The sequence below is a fragment of the Schistocerca serialis genome, chromosome 2 (genome assembly GCF_023864345.2).
Source record: "Schistocerca serialis cubense isolate TAMUIC-IGC-003099 chromosome 2, iqSchSeri2.2, whole genome shotgun sequence".
In the NCBI taxonomy this organism is placed as follows: domain Eukaryota; kingdom Metazoa; phylum Arthropoda; class Insecta; order Orthoptera; family Acrididae; genus Schistocerca; species Schistocerca serialis.
The window spans coordinates 789,031,697-789,055,665 of record NC_064639.1 but is presented as its reverse complement, the minus strand read 5'-3'; the positions used below and the strand labels follow the sequence as shown (position 1 = coordinate 789,055,665).

Here is a 23,969-nt window from a genome sequence, read left to right as displayed (position 1 = left end):
TCGTTTTGGTGGTTCAGGTGTTTTGGCGGACGCATAATGTTGCCTTAGCATTTTTCTTCACACCACAAGTTCTTGTAATGTTCTATCCATTTTGCTTCTTGGATGTTATTTATTTCAGCAACTTCTTTTTTCTGTTTGATTTAGAATTTTCATTATTTTATAAACTATCATTTGCTTTCCGTTAGTATCGTCTTCTATTATGCTTGTAAATCTATTCTAAGATTCCTGACGGGCTCGTTTCACTGTCACCGATTTGCTGCATTTCTCTCTTGTTTGTATTTTTGATGATTCTTCTCTGTTGGTTCACTGAGATACTTGAGATAAGCGTCTTGTTTTCTCCTTATAACTTTATCCAATTCTGGTGTCCAGATTTTTAACCCTTTCTTCCTTTTTTTTCTTTTTTCCTACGGTTGCTTCAGCAGCTTTCATAACTGCGGGTTCTATCTTTTTCCATTCCTTCTCTATTTCTTCCTCTTCTTCTTCCTTCTCTAGTTCTTAATTAAGTCTCTTCTGGTATAGTAGATATACTTCATAGGTTTCTTCCTTCATCCTTCCTTCCGGCAGCTTTTTGTTCTTTCTCCATTTCGTGTACATATCTAGTAGAGGTATCACCATGAAATGGTCAGAACCTGTACACTCTTGTGTCTCTTACTTTGCCTCCTAATTTTTCAATGATGATAATCTAGTCAGTAAAAGATTTGTTTAAAGCCTCTGGCTGACCATGCATTTAGGGCTATCTTTTTTGCGGATAAATATATTGGCAATCTTTAGTTTGTGAAAGGAAATAAATTCTTTAAGCAGTCTTCCATTGTTATTTATGACGTTATCTCCCATAGTTACCACAATCTTAGGAATAGGTTTATATCCTTTTCTTGCATTTAAATCCGTCAATATTATTTGATGCTTATTGTTATCCTTGTCCAAAACCGACTGCAGTTTTTCATTCATCAGGTGCATAAACTGCAATGACAGTGAAGTTTTTTCTCTCTTCTTTGGCAGTTAAAACTATAATTCTTTCATTTATATAAGGGTATCTTTGGTCAACGTTATTGTAGCACTGCTCCCCTTCCTACCGCGCGTCTTTTCAGGGCTGCATTAGGGTCTGACTTCATTTTTATAGATGACAATGCGTGACTGCATCGAACGGTGCAGGTCGATGATCTCCTGGAACGAGAGGATATTCGGCGAATGTACACTCTTTGACATAAAACTCGACCGGCGGCCGGCCGCTTCAGAGGCCAAGTCCGCGCCGATCGCGACATGGGACAATAAAACTGGCCAACTCGCTAATTCTCTAAGTCCGGTTATCTGCACAATCTGGCAACACTGCAGACTGCGGAACTTCCTGGAGGAAAACTTGTCCCATGATAGAGAAACACTAGGCTGATTACGCCTGTGGTCTAGCGGTTCGTGCGTTGTTTCTGTTCGTAATGTCAGTGGATCGAGAGCAGCTAGCATAAAATATTTGTATAGCCTCTTCTGTCTGAATGCTGAAGACGTGAATGTAATGGTAGCGCAGATTCAATCTATTTCGCTTTATGACACACCGATATCAAAATTTTATCCAGTAACGATTTTGCGGCAGATTTCCTGCAGACTGTCCTCCTCTGGACGCCGTATGCGGCAAAGCTTCGGGATCCATTTGCTGGCTACCGGCAGCGGCCGTGGCGACAGCAGCGGCGCTGCACTCTCCCGTTCTTTATCGAAAGCGCCTGCTCCCGCTCATCGCTTTCGATGAATTAAAACTCTTTATTATTAAATGTTGCTCCACAGAAAATTTCTACGATTTCCATTCACGCTCAAAAGCAACGGAGACAGACGCCCTGATTAGTAGGCGGGTATTATATTACATTAATTGGCAAGAGCTGAGTATGGCCCGAAATTAATTTTTGCTGAATTTGTGAAAAATCAAAATGGCTTTACATCCAGCCTATGATGCCTAGAAGAGTCTTTACATCCTGCTGACATGAGAATAGCATAATCTCTGCGTCAGAAGCTTGCTTCTACTTAACCATTTAATAGACTCGCATTTTTTCCACCGTGATTAATTTTGTAAGCTAAGCACATCATCCGTTACAGCACACTCCAGGGGCTGGGAAATGCGGCCACAATGGTCTAGTGGAACGAACTATCACAGGTGCAATGCGTGGGTTCAGGCATTTGCTTTTAAGAGGCACAAACAGATTTATTTTACCTCTGGTAACCTCAAGAGAAAGACGTTATAATCCAGAATCAGCATTAAGCATCACGTTCCTTCATTACCAACTGGGCAGAGCCAGTTTACGTTGGGAAATGACATAGCGGAAGTCATTGTAAACAGAAATACAGTCGCCAGTAAGCTTACTTACATTAGCAAATTTTATTTTATTTGATGAACCGATAGCCATTTAAAGGGACAGGGCTCTTAGTTTACTTGTACTTGATTGAACTAGAGACGTTGAAAAATTTGGTGCTGGACTGTGATTCGCATTCGTATCTCCTCTTTCGAGGATCTGAATCTCTCGGATCAGTATAGTTCAATCATTTCGTTCCTTTTCCCAAGACTGCAGTCTTCTCTAGGTCTCCTCCAAAGGTAAATATGTGGGTCCGAATCCTCATCCAGTACAAAAATATTCATAATTTCATTTCCAGCTCTATGAAGTGCACACCCACCTGCTAGTGAAAATTAACGCGCATTTTTAATGTCTGTTCATGTGTTGCCAACAATCGCAATAGGTGTCGTTATTTCTGGTCAAACACGCACACATCTTACTATTGGTGAGTAAGCAACTGATAATAAAGCTATATTCCTGGATACACGGTAGGTGTGCAGTTCGATTGTCTCTTAGGCACAAAAGTTTGTATCCTTATTTTAGATTCAGACACCTAGCGGCTCGTAAGAAAAACCGATGCGTATCATTTGATTTTTCTTAGTTAACAATCCGATTACGTGTTGGGTTTGTATCTCCGTCACAGAACTTCACATCATGCACTTCATCTTTAAATGCATACACACTTTGTTACTTAAGAATGGAGGTATATCAGACATCTTTCGTGGTTAGATAACAGGGACGAAAGGGTCTTGATAGGAGTCACGGTTTATTAGAAAACTTGTCGTCTTTTATTTTCAAGTTTAGATTTGGTTACTGGTATTGGCAAACATTTCGGTAATTCATGACTCTTTATGGCTAGTCATCAGTATGATGTATTTAGATTAGATTACGTTATATTAGATTACTTCTTGTTCCATAGATCATGAATACGACATTTCGTAATGATGTGGAACGTGTCATTACAATGAAAGATTTCTTTAAATACCATGATTCAATTTCTTTACAACAATTTTTTACACTCTCATTCTTTTAAATATATATATATATATATATATATATATATATATATATATATATATATATATCTCACACACGCACACACACACACATATAAACATTCTTTATTTTTATTTGTTTGTTGTGCTCGACTATCGGCGAGGCACGAAAACGCCTGTGAATGAGTTTCTTAGTTTTGAGTACACTTACTAAAGAAATATAAAAACAACAATGAGAGTTGCTGATTTATGATGCTTAGTTTGCAGTCAGTTCTGAGTATTTATTAGTAACTACGCTCCAGTCCCTAAACTTAGTTGCAGTAAGCGAGTCAGACGCATTACGTATTCCATGCCGTAGCAGCCGCGACTTGGAGACACCAGCTATGGTCACTTCCCAGCCCGCTGTAGGATCACATCGGTTTGTCTTCTTCCTGCTGGTACTGTAACTGAGATTTGGCAACAAGGCAACGTATGTTTGGCAACTCTGTGATCGACGAGTTACTTCCTGGTGTGCACGGAATTAAGCCTCAAAGTTCACTTGATTTTACCTGTCATTTCCATTGAATAATCTGAGTTATTATCGCTTGAAGGGTAACAAAAGATTGTAAATTTACGGTTTTCAGGCCAGGAAAGTCGTTGCAGGTGGAAATCGCAACTAATCTCGACCTTTAAATAGCGGTTTACGAGTTCTAGGCACTATTGCCGTCGTAAGAGGACGCTCAGACCCATACCTCTTCGCCAGCTCTGTGGTAATGTGCTGACCTGTGGAAAAGCGTCTGTTATGGTTTGCAGTTCCAGTCTCACTGACTGCAACGTTTTTATCGCTTCTGTGAAAGAGCTACAAGGAGTCGGATCAAACATCAATAAGGAAATCGCAAGAAAATACTTTCGGCTCATACTGCAATGTTGAAAAACTTACAATGCTGCACAACAGGCAACGCCTCTTTCCGCTGCTGACAAGCGAATTTTGGGTTTCTAGGAATACGTAACTATATTTATGGAATGCCACATTTGCATACCTCTTGAGTACGACACAGCATACCAATGAAACACAGACCCAATCAAAATCTAAGTGAGTAGTATTTTACTAATTCGTGTCGATAGAGGCACATTTGTGTACAGATACTCGGTTTTATTAAAACATACTTTCGTCGTAAGGTTATCGTGGTTAGTTTTATTTCATTTCTTACAATACAGTGCACAATTTTCGTAAGGTTTCCTTTAGTGTTGTTAAAACAATAGTAAACATGAGAGAGAAATTAATCATCAACGATATATGCGAATTCTCTGATGTTATCTATGACAATATGACAATGCACGTGCAGTTTATTGATTACATGCATGTAGAAAACTTGTTCTGAGTTAAAGCTGTCAAACAAAGTTTGAAGAAGAATAAAATCTCACTACCACACGACAGCTAATGTAGAAAATACTGTTCTGACATATTATGGCACGATGCGCTCTCCCTACACATCTTCGAGATGCATCTGCTGCCTGCTGTCTATTAAACCTGGACAGAACAAAATGTCACAGTAGTTAGCCTTTTTCCACATGCCACTACTTTGGGTTGAGAAGTGAAGGGAAGTATGTTCAAAGTTCCATTAGATTGACAACTTCAGCAGACAGCAGAATTGCGTTTTAAAAAATGTAGCACTGAACGTATTCGAACTCGCGACATCTTATCTACGCTACTAGCTGACACGTAGCTACAACAGCTCCAGAGCTCGACAACTATTCCTCCAGAACTTTTTGATTCCACAGCACTGTGAGATTATGCATATGGCCAGGTCTTGACTTCTGAGAGACAAACAGTTACAGCTTTCCTTTTTTTTTTTTTTTTTTTTTTTTTTTTTTTTACTGAACCACGTTTTCTACAAACAGATAGCGAAATAGAATAGCTCAAGTGGAAAGGAACACTTCCTATTTAAACTTCTGCATCCTACACTGTTGGCAGTTCTGTGTAGGTGGCAGTTACGTGATTTTATTTCGGTGATTACAAAATATAGAGTGGAATGTATGCACTGGGTAGCCGAGGCAGCTAGTTCATGGTGATTCGGTCAACCAAGTAAATGAATTTACTGAACATGGTGCAAATTACTACAGGACGCCTGTGTGTCAGAATTCTCATCCAGTGTGGCGCAACGGCGTTACGATAGAAAAATGAGATAAGAGGATTTCGTGGTCTGTTGGACGGAAGGTAGGTTGTTATACCTATGGTCTGGGTTGGATTCCCACTTCTGTCAATGATTTTAGATAGGGAGAGACAGAGTCCATTCTCTCCTGGCTACACCAAGTGAAGAAGGTGTAATGGCAGTGTGGTCTGAAAATTCACATTAAAGATGATTTTCCTTCTCTACCAAGTAGACGGTAGGTTGAACCACAATAAAGTCTGGAGTGGCGACATGTAGAAACTCTATTACCGGTAACCTTTCTTATACTAGTTATTTATTTCAAGTGACGAAACAAACGCTATGTATGGTCACAGGACACTTATTCCATCTTTTATCTGAGCTTCTGTATGTCGATAAGATTGGTTCTGAACTGGGAATGCAACTCAGACCGCCCTTAACGCGGAATTTGATCCCTTCGTGACAATACAGCTCGGCTACAATTTGTTGTTTGTTCAAAACTGCAGATTCCTCAACATCTCCACATATTACGCGTGAATAGGATCGAATCCTGGCCCGGCACTAAAGATTTAATTATGTATTATCAAGCTCTAGCATGAGAACACCTATCTGCTGGTGGATAAGAATTTTGATTTTTAATGTATTTTCATTCGTTGTCAACACTAACGATATCTGACGTTTTTAACTCCCAGTGAGACACAGAACTATTTGCGAGATGACTGTAAGTTCAAGATGTTATTCTGAGCAGCTGGTGGAGAAAAATTCGGTAGCTGACGTCTCTTCGTGTGTAGTCAACAACGATATGTGTGGGGCTCTATTCCCAGTGAGCGCTGAACTCTTCGTCATATTATTTCTAGTTCAAACATGCTCACATATCACTGCTGGCGCAACAAACCCATATTTAACGTTCGTTTTCTCTAGAATATAACAGCGATAGGTGCCGGGTAGGAGTCCTGGGAAGGAAAAAATTAATGTTTCGTCTCGTCATTTCAGTTAAAACATCTAGCTACTGTCGCGAAAATCCGATATGTCACATTTGACTGTGCTTCGATAGCAATCCGATTAGGTTCTGGGTTCGAATCCGTGTCCAACACAAAGCTTTACCTCACGGCATTTCAAGTAAGTTACTTGTGAAGAAGCAATATTTAACATCTCTCGTAGTTCGTTAACAGGGACAATAGATGATGGGTAGGAATTCGCGTCTATTAAACATGTTTGCGTTATGCAATTTAAAGTTGATATTTGCCAACTGATACTGTCTAAAATCGAGGTATATCACTCTCTGTATGCTTAATCAGGAATGACTGTTAGTTTCCGTCAGTAACGAAATCTTTGCTTAGCCTGCATGAGCTGGGTTTGAATCCACATGCGGAACAAGACGGTTCGTCGTGTCATTTGAAGTTCATACATATTCTCAACTAGCTGCTCGTGAATGGCTTAAATTTTTAATGTCATTTTGTGTTAAATAATAAGTACGGTATGTTACTTTGAAGAGGAAATCATGAATACGACGAACTTACTACGTGCATTACCAATCTGACGTAATAATGAGAGTGTTAACATTTCAGGTATGTCATTTATTGTAATAAATGTGAGCTTACAAGCCTTAAGGACAGTCTTATCTGCGATAAGGTGTTCCCTGATATTTGCAGTATCGTGGTATTACTTTACATCTTGAGTTATTGCGATACAGAGCAGTGTTTTCTAGTGGTGACATGTTGGAACCATTTTCAATAGTCAAACGACTGTACCAAGGAGCTATTAGAGGACCTGCTGGACAGCTTTTTCTGAATAGGACAATGTTCCTGTCCAATAAGTTTTAGATTAGTTACAATAAGCTTACGCTGCAAGAGAACTCGCTTGTATTTTTCAATATGTGGTCTGTTGTCGGTTTGAAGGCCTTACATTGCATCGGCAACTTAGTGCAACTCCACCGAGGGCTGTCTGGAGTAGGGTGGAGATAGCAATGTGAAAGTTGCGAGCTGTCGAAGACGATCTTCATATTCCTAATGGCGATTAGGACATCGTATACTCTTGACGACGTTTAGCACCTGCGCGGTCAGTCAACCAATTTCAGAATTCATGTTGAGTAATCCTGCTAAATTCCCATAATATTGGCTTTTTATATTGATGAGTTATATGGATAGTCGTCACGTTCATGGGCCGTCTACAACGCAAATTTAATGTTACTATCGAAGGAACTAACCTGCAATACGTTTTGTATTTCATAATCGGAACTATCTGCATTAACCGTCATCAGAGCAATGTCAGGGAACAGAATGCAGCAGTGCCTTGGTACCTACTTGGGGACCTGCTTGAGTCGTGTTCTAAAGAAAGGGTAGTTGCTGGTTCACATTATATTACACTAGCGAGAAGTACCGACTTTTCCTTTTCTCTGCAAACATCCCGAACTAAATTCAGTAACTAAATGCTAAGAATATATTTGCATTGTGCCAACTCAAAGATCAATAGATATGGATATAGATATAGATTTTTATATTTAAAGCCATTCTCGTTCTGCGTTGGAATAAACATTATTCATTATTTGATTGTTCTTGTTACGATTGTTATTGTCATTCTCTCACTCGCAAGAGTTTTCACATTCCTATTTGGTATCGATCCACATAAAGAGTGGCTATGAAAGAAGGGAATACTGAATGTTACGTCATGCAGAATACACTCATTTACTTCTGCTCCTTCTGATCAACGCTACAGGAGAAGTGAGATACATAAAGTTGACAGTGTGAGGACAGACATGCTGGCACAACTCTGCAACTACACAGTGTTACCAGATAAAATGGTGCTAAGGAATCGAAAGTGTAGTACGGACTTTGCCACAGAAGCAGACAGCTGCTAATTTCGGACCATGACCGTGGATTACACTTTGGTCAGTGCTGGTTAGAGTGTTGCAACTGTAAATGGAAGGCTTTGTTTGACAGTCTTGTGCTGATGCTGTCTGAATAAATTATGCCATTGGATAAAAAGCGGTTTAGTTTTGAGACCTAACCCACAAGGGGAGAAGGCACAGTGGTCTGCTTCAGGAATTCCAAGCAATAAAACACAAAAAGCAACCCAGGAAGGGTTCGAACAGCTACTTTCATGCAGAGACATGCATTTGGAATCTGTTCATCGTTACGGGGTCAAACAAGAGGGTAACATTACTGAAACAATGATCAGGCTACTTAGTATATAAGAGAGCATACAGATTTCAAGGAGGAAACGTATGAAGACGCAGACTTCCTCGTTATCAATACGTGCGGCATATCTTTCGTGTTAACGAAAGTAATATCCCGCATTAACTCTTCTTACGTCTCAAATGAAATGAATGCCATGAGGAATCGAATATTTGTTGACTGCGTCTCTCCTTGCTTCCATCCGTACCAACATATTTCTTCATTCTCGTGGTAATCATGACATTCTTTTTGTATGCTGCAAAAGATTGCACGTGGACAAATTCGACATCGAGGTGCAAAGCGTTTGGTATCTTACATTATATTCAATTCGAATAAGCTTCAGATGTATTTTTACTTCGTTTGTATTTTTAGATGATTATGAACGTTACGAAAAATTATCTCACACGCTTTATGTTGAATGAGAAACATTGAATGACCCGCTTTGCTTTCCCTACGTTGAAATGATGTAATGTCGGCGTCAACAGCCTTCTTCCACGCCGGAAGCTGAAACTTGTATCATTCTGGATTAATGATAATTGAATGTCTCAAATGTAGACATAGCCCACAAGGCGACGTCAGAAACCATCAGGGGAGAACGCCGCATAAAAACCAAACGTGCGCGCGCGTCTCCACTCTGAAGGACCATATCGGAGAATCACGGCAAGCATTTCGCTGAAGAGCTGCCTCGTAAGAGAACCGAGAAATGGCAGCGTCGTAGCAAGTATTTGTCAACACTCTGATAGTGCATTTACTTCCGGGTGTAGGCCGGCGTTACCTCGCTAAATTCACTTGACATTCGTTTTCCACATCGAAGACTCGTACGATAGAATCCACTGTAAGATGAGACACTTAGAAAGTATAATTAATTTATGGACTCCAAGAACGGCGTTCTTCACATTAATAACACCTGTTTGTGTGTTTTAAGGTTGCGTTTTGAGGCTCAGGCAACATCGCAGTGACTACAGTCCGTCTGTGGTCGCCAGTGTGTCGTTAGCTCGGAGGTTATTCGTCATATTGTGGCTTTTCTAACGCGGGACATTCTGAATCGGAATACTCCCCTTTCATTATTAGTTCCGGGACGTGACTATTTTCCTCGGACGAAGACCAATGCTGTGAATTGGATTCGCGGACATGCCATTCACTTCCTAGTTGGACAAACTGTAGACTCTGTACTCGATTTTTGGACATACCTCAACGACCGTCATTATGTCGTTGTCCGCCACCCAAAATACAGACAATTTTTCTCGAACTTCCTTGGGAGTGCTTTCCACGACCCGCCTCGCAGCTGGAATGCGTTAAGCCAAGAGTGAAGAAGGTTTCCAGTTTGAACCAATGAACATTTCTGAACTACTGAACAGAACACACCAATTTCGAGAAGACGTGACTCAACATATTACCGGGGGGGGGGGGGGGGGGGGGGGCGCAGAAGGCGTCTGATCAATTACACAACAAAAATAAACATAACAAAAATCAAAATCAAAATAAAATTCAGAAAAAGGAAGATTTTGTTTTGTTTGTAATGATAGCCCTAACCTTGAATTCCCATATTTCCCCTGGTATATAGGCAGCTCTTGGGGTAGGTTTAGTCAGTAGCCAACGCCTGAAGTGGACCAGATTTTTTTTTTTGTTATAGGATGAAAAGTGGCGGTGGCACTTAGTTTTTTCTTTATTGCCATTTTCCTAAGAGGCTTTAAAATAAGAGAGAAAAAAGGGGTAATCGTCAAAAAAAGTAAAAGAAAAAAAGCAAAATTAAAAAAAAAGAAGTTTCCTTGTGCGTTGCGGTGGTCGTACTGTATGACATAGCAGTTCCAATCTCGGTGGAAGCCGCTGACTACAACCTTTTATTTTCCATTTTAATTAATGGAGTTGCAAACGGCTAGTAAAAATTCTTTATACGAAATCTGAAGAATGCCTTTAAACTTCAATCTTCGTCCGATTCGACTTAGTAAATTAAATTAATATCATGGATGTCTGCTTTGCAAATGCCAAGGTGCTTCACTGTAAAATAGATCCTGAAAAGATTCAAAGCGACTGTCAATGATATAAATTTGAGTTTTGTTCGTCATATAGGTCTAACATGTCAGAAGGTTGTTTATGAAGCGCACATGTTGATTAATATAGTTCCCCTCTTCTAAATTTTTGCAATAGCATTTAACTATAGACGTTTTCTAACACCGGCGTTAGCAATTCCTTTCCGTTCTCTGAAACGTCCAAAACGAAAAATTTTTCTGGTCTAAATCTGATGACCTTAACTATCACTTCTGACCAACATTAAATACTTCATGAACCCATACATGGAGCTCCAAATGTGCAGTGTTCCTGCACTGCTACAGAGCATGCATTGCAAGGTATTCACACAGCTTATCGCATAGAGTTACCATAAGGAATGAAACAAGAACTGTAATACACTTTACACCACAGGCGCTCACCCCGGCTTCACGAAAACATCCGAACATTGACCAAAAGTTGCACAAATAATTGAGTTTGAAAGGAAAAGAAACGAGGTATGAAGCATTTATAAATTCATCGAATGTAGCGATGTGGTTTAATTTCGTCCCAGTCTATAAAATTAATTTCGGGCCATACTCAGCTCTTGCCGATTAATGTAATATAATACCCGCCTACTAATCAGGGCGTCTGTCTCCGTTGCTTTTGAGCGTGAACGGAAGTCGTAGAAATTTAATAATAAAGCGTTTTAAATCATCGAAAGCGATGAGCGGTAGCAGGCGCTTTCGATAAAGAACGGGGGAGTTCAGCGCCGCTGCTGTCGCCACGGCCGCTGCCGGTAGCCAGCAAATGGATCCCGGAGCTTTGCCGCATACGGCGTCCAGAGGACAGTCTGCAGGAAATCTGCCGCAAAATCGTTACTGGATAAAATTTTGAAATCGGTGTGTCATAAAGCGAAATAGATTGAATCTGCGCTACCATTACATTCACGTCTTCAGCATTCAGACAGAAGAGGCTATAAAAATATTTTATGCCAGCTGCTCTCGATCCACTGACATTACGAACAGAAACAACGCACGCAACCGCTAGACCACAGGCGTAATCAGCCTAGTGTTTCTCTATCATGGGACAAGTTTTCCTCCAGGAAGTTCCGCAGTCTGCAGTGTTGCCAGATTGTGCAGATAACCGGACTTAGAGAATTAGCGAGTTGGCCAGTTTTATTGTCCCATGTCGCGATCGGCGCGGACTTGGCCTCTGAAGCGGCCGGCCGCCGGTCGAGTTTTATGTCAAAGAGTGTACTGGCCGCCCATTTCCTTGACTTAAACCCCTTGGAGCACATGTGGGATGCGTTGGGCAGACGTCGACATGCACCAACGACCATTCATTGGTTGTCAACCGCACTGGTGAACGTATGGAACACCCTACTACTTGAAGTCCTTCGGTTAGCCTTGTGCCAGACTGAAGCACGGGGCAGAGGTGAACACACACCCTACGAAGAACCATGCCCCGCCTTTTGTAATGCCAGGAGCATCATCAATCGCGGTGACTTCATTCCAGTTATTATCTTTGAATAAAAGTATCATTTCTGTTCATCTCATTACGCACTTCTTTCAGTTACCTTTAGTGCAATACTGTACTCTACGTAAGGTCAAAGTTGGAAGTGACTCATCATGCAAAAGTTACTTTCATCCTTAAGTTTTGCACCATTGTAATATGCCACATATGGAAGACTTCGTTATTCAACTAATCGTCTGAGCCACTCTCCATGAAATATATTGAAAAGCTCCAACAAATTGGTTGTGAAGGAGCTTTGACGCCACATAAAATTTTAAACAGTCCTATTATCGCCGAATACTGAGGGTAAAATCGCTTTGATAACAAAGGCTTCCCGCTTGTCAGCATGTACACGGTGAACCCAAATTTCATCGGTAAAATTTCGGGCGTTTTTCAGGGTGTTTTTTGAGTATTTTCGTACAGAATATCCGTGGATTGTTACAGAGTAATAAAGTAATTACGGTTTATCTGTTTCTCTAGTTACCATTGTTTCTGTGAAAGTATCTCTAAAAAGTGAAAAAGGCTGTAATATACAATCAACAAAACGTACAACACAAAACACAAAGTTGGCGTCTACACAAAGATGCAAAAGAACTATGATGCGGTTCTCATCGCAGTGTTGCTCTTCCACAGTCTTCAGTGATCCCATACACGAGGTATACATCGGCAAAATCTTCATCAGTAAAACTATCCTTACTGTTGTGTATCACCGATAACGTACAACCTGGAAAAACAAATCCGTGATAGAACCGAGGAGGATTGTCTGGCAAGCTTGAGGGCGAGGAGTAAAGTGGACCAAAATACTCAGAAAATATCACTGAAAAATCTCCGAAATTTTGTACGTAGATATCGCATTCACTCTTTATAACAATGGTGGGACAACGACTGTCTTGTGCACTTTGATACATCCTTCCTATTACGCACTGTAGACAGAAGTAGGCAATGGTGGAAGGGGAGTGATTGGGATGTAAAAGTAAAAAATGTAGTATCAAGCGAAAAATTCAGTTGAAGAAATTTTCCAGAATACAGAGAGATAATTGTCTAGTACTTTCTTGGAAGAGGCTCGATTTCTTGTCGATAGAAAGACTTAAAGTAGGAAATAATTCAATACGTCTGGCTTTCAGAACTGTGCGTGTATCTCTCCTACAGGGCGAGGGGAAGAAGAATAGGCTAGGGAAAGTTATAAGTGGTGGAGCAGGCGACAACTCACTCATACCCTATGTTGATTGCAACTCAACCGACCCTACACATTAACGAGATAAAATTGTGGATTATTTTAAGTAATTGTATGAGATTGTTTGGGTGGACGGTTAGTGGTGGTGGAAGAGAATCCTAAAGCCTATGCAGTCTCCAGTTACGATAGTATTCCGTGTCGTCATTGGCCTGTCAGATGAAAGCTGTAGTAGCTGCAGGAATAGGGTCAGCAGTCTCCATTCCCGTGCGTGCCTGCGGTTCCCTGGCGTGAAAATCGCACCCGTTGCGTCCGCAGGGGGTTGTTAATTCCAATCAGCTGAGGGGGCGTTGTCCCGAAATACCTGCAGCTAAGCACGCGAGCCCCTGCCTGCCACATGCAACCTATTCGCGCCAAGTCCCGCAGACAAAGAAATAAGACTCGTATCCTATAAAATTAGCTGATTGAGGTTTCTTAAGATCAGCACTAGAATGCTTGATAAAAATAATACCCTCACTCCAATGTATGTTTAGTCATAGTTACTGTAAACGTTGTACTAATGAATATTGTAAGCGCTTTCCTACAGAATTTTGTAAATCCATTCATAATTTTGTGAAAATTGTCAACAGATATAACTTTTACAGTTTAAGTCGAGAATCGACATATTTAAAAAGTTGGCATGTTTATCTGTGCTTTGTTTTTTATCTTTGCGATCAGCTATATACTAGAAAAAGAACTTATAACCCTTAATTGAGGTCGTGTAGTAAACAAGGCTAAAAAAGTGTTTTGGTTAGTCAATACAAAATAAAAAATGTTGCAGAAGAATCTTATTGGAATGATTTGTGGGCTACTTAAGTCAAGTACTCATCACCCATAAACATCGTATCTACTGTCGATGTTACCGAAGGCAATTGCTTAATTAAACGTTTCTCTCTTAGCTGAGCACAATTTAGGAACAACGGATCATGCAGTAGTATTTTGGAACATACACTACTTGCATGCTTGTATCACTTCGAAGAAAACGATTTATTTGACAAATAGCCAACGCGGATTAAAAAAAATGTCTTTATGAAACACAACTAGCTCTTTATTCTCACGAAGTAATGAGTAATATCGACAGAGGACGTCAAATGACTCCATATTTTAAGATTCCCAGACAGCTTTCGACACCTTCCGTCACAAGCAACTTCTAATTAAAGCACCAGCCTGTGGGGTACCTTTTCAGTTGTGTGACTGGATTCGTAATTTCCTGTCAGAATGGTCACAGTTCGTAATAACTGGCGGAGAAGTAATATTTAGCGTTCCCCAAGGAAGTGTTATAGGCCCTTTGTTCTTTTGATCTACACAAACGATTTAGGAGACAATCTGTGCAGCCCTCTGAGGTTGTCTGCAGATGTTGCTATCATTTACCGTCTTGTAAGGTCGTCAGATGATCAAAACGAATTGAAAAATAATTTAGACAAGACATTTGTATGGTGTTAAAAATGACAATTGACTCTAAATAGTGACAAGTTTGAAGTTATCCACAGCAGTACTGAAAGGAATCACTTAACTTCAGTTACGCGATAAATCACACAAATCTAACGGCTGTAAATTCTACTAAATACTTAGGGATTACAATTACGAATAACTTAAATGGGAAAGGTCACATAAATAATGTTATGGAGAAGCTAGTCAAAGACTACGATTTACTGGCAGAACACTTAGAAAATGTAACAGGTCTACTAAAGAGACTGCCTACACTACGCTTGTCCGCCCTCTTCTGGATTATTGCTGTACGATGTGGGATCCGCATCATATAGGATTGAAGAAAGACCGCAAAAGTTCAAAGAAGGGCAGCAGTTTTGTATTATCGCGAAATAAGGGAGAGAGTGCCACGGGAATGATACATGAATGTCAGTCATAAAAACAAAGGCATTTTTCACTGCGGCAGAAGCTTCTCCTGAAATTTCTATCACCAACTTTCTCCGCACGGCGTGAAAATATTGTGTTAATGCCCACCTACATAGGGGGAAATGAACATCATGATGAAATAAGAGAAGTCAAAGCTCGCACGGGAAGATTAAAGTGTTCATTTCTACCGCTTGCTGTACGGGAGAGTGGCGGTAGAGACATAGCTTGAAGGTGGTTCGATGAACCCTCTGCTAGGCACTTAACTATGTATTGATCCCGGTCAGCTGGTACGTTGCAGCACTATTCCGTGCATGCGTACACTTATAAACAAGATTCATTATTTCGTTTCATGTCTGCTGCGAACGCATAACTTTCTCTGCTCAATCTGACCATTAATTATGTCATTTAACTATAAAACTGCATTTGTCATTAGCGAAGTTGATAACCTAGGAACTGTAGGGTATTCTGAGAGCAGTGACAATAATCGCCTACTCTTTCGGTACGTGAATTACCAGTTGGTGTTGGTAGACTCTTATTGCCGAAATAAGAAACTGTAAGACTGGTTGCAAAAGGCGCAGTACATCATATTGTATAAAGGACTGGCATAATTTAAAAAGCTATTACAAAATGGACCTCGAAGTTCGTATGTTGTTGCTCGGGTAGCTGACGACTTATATCAGGCCGTGCTAGTTCTATGTAATGAGTGGATGCACAATGAACGGTGTTGTTGTTGTTGTTGTTGATAATGATAATGATAATGATGGTGTTATTGTTGTTGTTGTTGTTGGTGGTGGTCGTGGTTATGGTGGTGGTGGTGGTAACGACGAGCCAAGGGAAAGTGTGAAACCCGCTGCCGGTACATAGGCTACTCCTCACTAATAGCAGCAAAGGAGTCGCCAGGCTTAATGTTCTCATCCGTTGAAATGATCACCAGCAACAGTCTCCTAAGACCTTACTCCATGGAGCACTGTGCATGTTTGTCACGGAAGCAAACACATTTTCATAATGCCAAGGCTCTCACTTGCATATGAAACGGAATAATACTACTGATACATTTGTAAATTTACATAAATGTAATTCATTATGAAACCTGAAATTTGGTATAACGGTTTGTATGTATTAGGACAGGTGTACTAACAACATTTAATGAAATTATTCCAACGATTAATAATGACAAAGCCCATAAAATTTTGATTTAAAGTAAATATCTTTAAGCTCTGGTCAAAATCCACCGGAAACTTTAACGCAGAAACTGAATTCTTAACTAAGAAAGACAAAAGAAAAATATAGTCGGCTGAAACGAAAATTTTAAAGGAAGTTAAAGGCTGTACCTTCACAGATCAAATACAAAACGGAGTAATAAGATAAGAAATTAATATATATGAAAAAGAAATAGAGCAAGTATGCATAAAATGGGAACAAGATACCAACGGAGTAGTGGCAGACAGATTAGTTACAGAAGTAATTAACTATAAACCAATAGGAAATGGATCTGAACGGCCGAGGAACACGTGGCTTCAGTGGAGACATAACAGGCTGTAAGAGTACCTCGTGAAACGCAGAAGAAGATGATGTAGACTGAAATTTTACTGATAATTTACAATTTACGAGCATATATATTAAGCATGCTTAGCTGCTTGTTGCTAAGGAACTGATTTATTTAGGAGCTAGGAGAATTTGTTGGCGACGGCCTTGCCGCAGTGGATGCACCGGTTCCCGTCAGATCACCGAAGTTAAGCGCTGTTGGGTGTGGCCGGCACTTGGATGGGTGACCGTCCGGGCCGCAGTGTGCTGTTGCCATTTTTCTGGGTGCACTCAGCCTCGTAATGCTAATTGAGGAGCTACTGCTCACAGAAAACCATCATAACGACCGGGAGAGCGGTGTACTGACCACACGCCCCTCCTATCCGCATCCTCATCTGAGGATGACACGGCGGTCGGATGGTCCCGATGGGCCACTTGTGGCCTGAAGACGGAGTGCTAGGAGAATTTGTTAGTAATAGTCGAGGTAAGGTTGTTCCCAAATGAATAACTCACAGAAATAGCCATTAAATCTACATGATTGCACTTTAACGTGTTACTAAAAGTAATCGCAGGTAGCGTGTTTCAGGCGCTCGGTGCAAACTCTTTACAGGATACAAAAGCTAAACAGCGCAAGTGAGAGCCAAACGCTCCATCGACCAGAAAACCTCGTCAGGGAGTGTATCAGTGCAGGCAGTTACAAGAGCGGGCGATTTGTCTGAGGGGTGAGCCTCTGCCGGCGCCACTGTCCCCCTGGTAATTTGTCACCGCCGCGCCGCCTTTGACGAGCAACTGGGTCACAGAACGGCCGACCTCCTGCTAGCGCGTCCACGGAACACGTAACACGCTCCTCTGGCGTTCTGCACTGCGCTAGCCACATTAATCTTTCTGGTGGCTCATTAACAACTTTTCGGAGACCGTAAGCCACCAGCACTACTTTCTCGCTGGTATCGAACAGATTTATAAATTTCATACACATTAATAAGCAAATGAACAAAGCAAAGTTTCTGTGTTGGAGAGAGATCGCGCTTGTCTAAGGCGACCAGATGCAGACGTCCAAGAAAGAGGACAAACAGCTTCAAAAAGGAGGACAAAGTTAGAAAAAAGACGACGGCAGGCAAATGTGCGTTCAAATTTAATAAATGAATTAACTAATAGATACAACATACATGCCTTAACTTTTATTGGTACTTCTCTGAATATCAAATTTTCTGTAGAAGTGTGGGCTTACTTAGCAGATAATCGTAAAAAGATACATAGGAAAATTCTTTTAAATTATACTGGACCATCGAAATACCTTTAACCAGACTCAGGATTCAACCTAGTCCTGTCATCAGTCCACTGTGTTGTAATGAGCGAAAATACTCGTTCTGCACTTGTATTGTGCCCTGATATACAGAAAAAGTATCTGACAAGTTTTAACAATTTTGAATGACATTCAACCAGGGTGCGATTTGCAGGGGGGATGGGGGGGATTTCCCCCCCTCTGCATCAGACCATCCCCTCCTCTGGATTTAGTTTATGCATCCAAACCTGGGATGTTTATTTCCCACGCACTGGAGTAAGACTTTACATATAATTTAAATTTGTGGAGCCGAACACTGAAAGTTTTTAATACGTTCATACTATTAATATGTTTGCTTATTAATTTTGAAAAAGTGTTATAAAGTAGTTAAGCGCTTCAAAACATTTAGAACTAAATCATCATTCTCATGTTGTCATTGTTGCTTTCGTCTAAGGTGCGTCATCCGTGTACTTGCGAGCTTGCGAGGGAAGTAGTGTGGCAGTCATACCGCTGCAGTCGTACCGCAGAGTTGGGTGAGCTGGGGGCTGAAAGTCCCACCCACAGGGTGGTGACCGGCCCGGTACCTGTGCGAACATTTACCGTTAGGCCACCTTTTGGCAACGGTATGGAGCGGACTAACGCGCCTGGGACGAAAGCACACATTACTAAATAACGCACCATCGTCTGCTTCTAGTTCCTAGGATACTATTTCGTGGACCTTCTTTAAATACTCTTCTCTTCCATCATCGTTTCCTTTTCCTTTGGTTTTCATTTCCGTTGTTAGCTGCATGTGCAAGTACCAAGTAGGCCGCCGCTGCGATACTTTATCATCCTTTATACTGCAACACCGACACACGTGTGGCACAAATTTTGTTGCTTTGGTATAAATTAACCTGCCGAATGCAACATACGCCACCAGATGTTGCCTGTTGTAGCATGCTACAAGACGACGCACGCCACATTTATGTAGCATGCCACAATGTTGCAAGACGTCGCCCCAGCGAAAACGAGGCTTTAGAGTTAGTTCTGTATTTTATGGTGGATGTGATGTGTTGCGTACGAAACTAAAACCTGCAATCAGATCCAAACGTCGTAGAAAACTGTGAAGAGGTGTCATCCTGCAGCAAGATAACGCTCACCCACATTCTGCCAAACGGACAGCCGACGCAATAAAGGAGTTGAGATTCGAGGTGCTGGAACATCCACCATACAGTACAGACCTGGCTCCAAGTGATTTTCACCTGTTTGGATCCTTATCGGAAGCACTACAGGGAAGAAAATTTGAAAGTGATGAAGATGTCATTGCTGCGGTGCAAAACTAGTTACAGATGCAACCGAAAAACGTATTTTCTGATGAAATAAAAAAAAAACCTCGTAAAACGTCGGGAAAACTGCATTGAACTCCAGGGAGTTTACGTAGAAAAATAACGCATGTTTCAGTTTTCTATTATCAGAATAAGTACAGCTTTTCACAAATGTGCCTTTACTTTTTGAATTCCCGTCGTATACCTGTATGTAGATGATTTTGTAAATAAGCTTTACCTATAATGTACTTTTAAAGATATAACAAAGGATGGCTTTTCTGATAGTGCATACGCGTGAATAGTGAGTTTCGGCATTGACATCTATTTATAAATAACTGTTTAACCATGGGTAACGCCACGGTCCAAGCTAGTAACATATGTAATTATACTAACCCCCTAAGACATCCCCCCCACTGGTAAAAGCACAAATCGCACAATGCATTCAACAGACTTACTTTCACAAAATACTTGGCCCTTTTTTAGCTGCAAGATAACCCACTAAATTCGGTATCATTACTATTCTGTTTCAGAAGCTGCCTAAAATTACAGAACTGGTCAAAACATTGTGTTCATCTTGTAAATACAAAGGCTTTCCTCAACATCTTTTTTAAGAGACATCCATTTGAAAAGGAAAAGTTGTCAAACATACAGAGCTATCGTTTTAAATGTTCATGGCACGATTGATACTCTAACATATGCTTCTTCTATAAAAAGTTTACCTCCTTTAGCAAAGCCTTCTTCTATTGCAATTTCCAGCTTCTGTTTAACCTTTCAGCAAATGAATTTTTCATTTAATCGGTTCTCAAGCACCTTACGTACAGAATCTAAAATTTCAATCACATCAAACACAGAATTTTCCTCCTTTTCTATTTGCAGAATATTTGAACTGAGCGTAGACATCACAAAATGCATATGCCATAAGTAGGCTTCACTTAATCTATTCTCAAAAAACTGAAACAAAATCTTTGTGGCTTGGTTTCAGACAGAAAGTAAGATTTCAGAGCAGGAGACATTTCCAGTACGCTTTCAATGGCTAGGAAAGGAGGGAACCACTTAGTTTTCACATGCGGTTCCTTTCTAACAGTGTAAACAGAAAAGTAATTACGAACTGTCGCAATGCCAGATATTTTATAAAACTCACTCGGTTACAATAAACAGCAAATCATATTCACACAAGAGTACTGAGTACACGACATGAAACCTATAACGCCAAGCCAAGACAAAATGAATTCGGAACTGAAAAATACGGAACAAAATTTTTAAATAATAGATATTTGCACTCACTTATGCGTTGATCCATGGTCAGTAGTGAAAAATCGATAAAATCGACGATCCTGCTGCCATCTATAGATAAGGTATTTAAGACAAGAGCAATAGAATGGGAATAATTGCATATATATTTTTATTACAGTCAACTTCCCGAAAAAGGAGAACAATGTAAAAATCCGCCCGGACGCCGGACAAAGAAAAAATACGGAGAACATGTCCGGATTTATCCGGACGTCTGGTCACCCTACTTGGCGAATGGGATAGTTCGGAGTACCACATGACTGGGACGAAGTCCGACCTTATAAAGGCCGTCAGTGTGGCAGTCGAGCAGGGAACACACGGCATCCGCTCATTTCATCGCAGCCGATTGAGGGGGTCTGTCGCCGCGGCCAAAGTCACCTGCTGACGGCGGCAACATCCTGAGCCACGTGATCGTTTCGTTTTCTGTTCTTATTGTGGACTTCAGTCCGACGAGCAGTTTGATGCACCTCTCGACACTAGTCTATCCCGCACACGACTCTTCATGTCCGCACAACTATTGAATCTAAATCCAACTGAACCTGCATGGTTTAGTCAAGCCTTGGTCTCCCTCTACAATTTAAACCGCACCCTCTGCATTTTATTCCATTACGAAACTGGCGATTCCTTGATGTCTCAGTACTACTTAACGATCTCTTCTTTTAGTCAAACTGTGCCACAGTGCCGGCCGGAGTGGCCGAGGGATTCTAGGCGCTACAGTCTGGATCCGCGCGACCGCTACGGTCGCAGGTTAGAATCTTGCCTCGGGCATGGATATGTGTGATGTCCTTAGGTTAGTTAGGTTTAAGTAGTTCTAAGTTCTAGGGGACTGATGACCTCAGCAGTTAAGTCCCATAGTGCTCAGAGCCATTTGAACCATTTTGTGCCACAGTTTTCTATTTTGTCAGTTCGATTCAGTAGCTCCAAATTAGTTATTCGATCTGGCCACTTAATTTTCAACATTCTTCTGTAGCACCACCAAAAGCTTGTATCCACTTGATGTCTGTAACCTTCGTAGTTCAAGGAGTGTATTCCAGTCAATAGTGTCAAAAGCTTTCTCTAAATCTACAAATTTGCCTTTTATTGAAACTACGATGGGCGTTCAATAAGTAATGCAACACTTTTTTTCTGAATGCAGGTTGGTTTTATCCAGGATTTCAATAGTTCTTATTAGGCCCTACTCTTCTGACCACAAAACCCTATTTTTCAACATAATCTCCGTTCAATGCGACGGCCTTACGCCACCTTACTGGGACGGCTTGTACGCCCGCATGGTACCACTTTACTGGTCGACGTCGGGACCAACGTTCTGTTTCACCAATAAGCTCCCCGTCATCCACGTACTGCTCCCTGCACAGTGCATCCTTCACTGGGCCGAACAGGTGGAAGTCGGAAGGTGCGAGACGGGCTGTAGGGCAGATGAGTAAGAACAGTCCTATGAAGTTCTGTGAGCTGCTCTCCGGTGCGCAGATTTGTGTGAGGCCTTGCGTTGTCATGGAGAAGGCGAAGTTCGTTTGCATTTTGTGGCAAAATACACGCAGAAGACGTCACAGCAGTGCGCGGCCGGCCGGCTCGCGGAAGATCGGGCAGGCTTGCGCGACCTTGTTGCGGTGATGACAGACGCTTCGCCCAACGGCTCACCGTGCTTTTGTTGACTTCCAGTTCTTCGTAGACATGCGGCAAGTTACTATGAATATCTGCGATGTTCTGGTTTTTCTCCAAAAGAAAGATAATGACAGCTCTCTGCTTGGAATACACCTCCATTACAGACGTCATTTTGAAGGCTACGTACAGCGCCAGAGCGCCACCACGTATCGCAATTTCATGAAATTGTGGGGGCTCAGGAGTATTCCACGATGTACCATAGCAAATTCCACATTTTTGCAGCCCAAACTGGCCGAGAAGTAAGTGTTGTGTTACTTATTGAACGCCCCTCGTATAAAATATGCCAACGCCCTTGCCCCGGTGGTAACACCGGTTCCCGTCAGATCACCGAAGTAAAGCGCTGTCGGGTGGGGCTAGCACTTGGATGGGTGACCATCCGGTCTGCCGAGCGCTGTTGGCAAGCGGGGTGCATTCAGCCCTTGTGAGGCAAACTGAGGAGCCACTTGATTGAGAAGTAGCGACTCCGGCCTCGGAAACTGACATACAGCCGGGAGAGCGGTGTGCTGACCACATGCCCCTCCATATCCGCATCCAGTGACGCCTATGACTGAGGATGACACGGCGACCGTTGCGCCTTCATGGCCTGTTTGGGAGAAAGTTAGTTATATATCTCACATGTTCGTAGAACCGTTACACCTAAGTATTTGTGTGTTACGGCTACTTATTTGCGTCAGTTGACTAATTCCAGCTGTGACTCACTGATATAGTGGTTATAAGATACAACTTTCTTCTGCTTTGTGATGTGTGGAGTATCATAGTATGGTTGTCCTCATTCGTAGTGGTCCCTCTATCTGTGAGGAGACTGTGTAGGAACGCGCGGGCAACAAAGGTGTCTGGAACGTGATTAACCTGAGTCCCCGGGCCAGCGGTGTGTGCGGCGGCGCCTGCCGCAGCCTTTGGCGCGTCCACGTGCCGCCGACCGAGCCGCGTCGCCTCGGCGCACGACTCACGCATTTGGCACAGCGCCCTCGCGGTCACTGCCGACCGTTCAGGCAGAACGTCTAAAACTGCCCGCCGCCCTTGCCATGATGTCACGCTTAAATCGGGACTGCCCGCTCACTCCCCCACTTACTGTGTATTAGTTCGGAAAACAAAAATACCACCACCTTCCTCTTCCAGAGATCCTTCGGGGACTACGGTGACGGGTCGCAGTCTGCGCAGGGTGATACTTGGACCACATGTATTTCACCCGTTTTCTTTCTTCGAAGCTATGGTGCTAGCTGGTCGGCTGTAACACCCTTTTTCTTCTACTTGCCCCAGTGACATTCTGCTACCGGACTGGCAGTGCACATGATAGTTCGGTCTTGTCCATCGCCACTCGGCAAAATCCAATGAAGCCTCAAACAAACTTCCTTACATAATGAGTCATCGTATGATCTTCTTGCTCGTCTACATCTGCAGACTATATGTTTGGCCAGGTCAGAAGAACTATGGGAACATACCATTTTAGTAGTAGTTAGATTATATGAGCAAATAAGAACCAGTGCATAGCCCACAACTAGACGTGTAAACCTACCCTAGGCTACCGTAGACTATCATTAAGTAAGCGTAAACTGCAGTACTTTTCCCCCAGCTTTGGTCAGTGAAGGTTCTACCCGTATTATCTGTACGGTGGCTGTATTGCACAGCTATCTGGCGTTACCTCGTAACGATCGCTTTCTTTACGTTTGCGATCAGTGTCCTACTACATTCCCTATGAAACCAGAAACGCTCAACTATCTAGAAACTGAGTG

General features: G+C 41.8%; 1 protein-coding gene and 1 pseudogene across 1 annotated transcript in view; one reads left to right on the top strand and one right to left on the bottom strand.

Moving 5' to 3' along the window:
• The window catches only part of LOC126456410 (neural cell adhesion molecule 1-like), a 119,361-nt gene that overhangs the window by 66,499 nt on the left and 28,893 nt on the right, over positions 1–23,969 (bottom strand). The window lies entirely within an intron of this gene.
• LOC126458673 (5S ribosomal RNA) lies at positions 16,857–16,974 on the top strand (annotated as a pseudogene).